Source organism: Pteropus medius, unplaced genomic scaffold (genome assembly GCF_902729225.1).
Source record: "Pteropus medius unplaced genomic scaffold, Ma_sr-lr_union100, whole genome shotgun sequence".
Taxonomy (NCBI): Eukaryota; Metazoa; Chordata; class Mammalia; order Chiroptera; family Pteropodidae; genus Pteropus; species Pteropus medius.
Window position 1 is genome coordinate 4,558,667 of NW_024340698.1, and position 1,491 is coordinate 4,560,157.

Here is a 1,491-nt window from a genome sequence, read left to right on the forward strand (position 1 = left end):
AATACAAAAGCTGTGAACTATGAGAAGCTTAAAACCATTACTCAAGAAAAAGATGAGAAACTGGCCAGCTTTTTAGCCTGCTAGAAGAATCCTTTAGTAGGTATACTAATGTAGATCTTACTTCCTCTGTGGGGTTAGCTTTGTTAGGCCAGCATTTTATTAGTCAGCCAGCCCCTGATATCAGACACAAGCTTCAAAAGCTGCAAATGGGGCCACAGACTAACCAAAATCAATTACTATATATGGCCTTCATGGTCTATAACACTCAAAATCTTGAAGAAGGAAAAAGAGAACAGAATAGAGATAAACAACAAGCCAGAATTATGGCTGTTGCAATTGGCCAGGACCTTGGTACCCGACAAGCATCCCTTAAGAGACTAGGGAATAAGGAGACATTGAGTTCTTGTTTCAAATGCAAGAAAGCAGGGCATTGGCAAAGGACTGTACCGAAAAGCCCCCGAGCCCCTGCTGCACATGAAAAGAAACTGGTACTAATCCCTGGCATTGGAGAGTAGACTGTCCATGCTCTCAGAGAGGAGAGCGGCCGGCCAACACCCTAGTAGCCCAGGTCCGGGAACTGTGTGACTGAAGGGGCCCAGGGGCATCCTGTCCACCTCGTCCAGGAATGTGGTCATCACGACCGAGGAACCCTGGGTAATTCTGGATGTAATGGGTAAGCAAATTCAATTTTTTTTAGGTACAGGGGCAACCTATTCTGTTCTCCCTGCATTTGCAGGAAAACTCTCTTCACAAATTATGACTATCATAGGAATAGAAAGGGAAGGCAAGATCAACCATTTTACTCCACTACTGACCTGCCAATTTAAAGATTAGATCTTTCAGCAGGAGTTTTTAATAGTTCCAAGCTGCCCAGCTTCCTTGTTAGGGCGGGATATTTTAACTAAATTAGGAGCGATATTACAACTTGGGTGTAGATCCCCCAGTCTTTTAATGCTTCAAGAATCAGATAATATACCAGAAAACATTGACCAACAAGCTAATCCAGTGGCTTGGTATAATAGCAAGCCCGGGCAAGCCAGGACTGCTGAGCCAGTAAAAGTTCAGCTTCTATGCTCCTTCACCAAGATCCAGACTTATTAGCTGGCCCAATGATAGGAGGACCTTCCCAGAGATCTCAGTATTTGGGAATTTCCTCCCCCTTCACCCTCAGACTCTGAGGGGGGAACGAGTTCTCTGGGGACCCCATCTATTTCATTGCTCCCTGAGGAAATTAGATATGCACACCCAGTGTGGTTACAAATACCGATGATAAGGAAATATGAGCATGTGCATGACTTCTGATCTATATTTGTTGGTGTTATATGTAATATGGTGGTCGAGTTAAGAATTCTAATTATGATGGAAAGGAAAATGTATGTTTTTGGTAACAGAGGTATAAAGTATAGAGATTTATTTTGAAGGAAATTGAAGGAAAAGTGTTTGTCTTAAAATTGGTTATTTCTGAATGAGGGAGAAGAGACAAACAGAAGG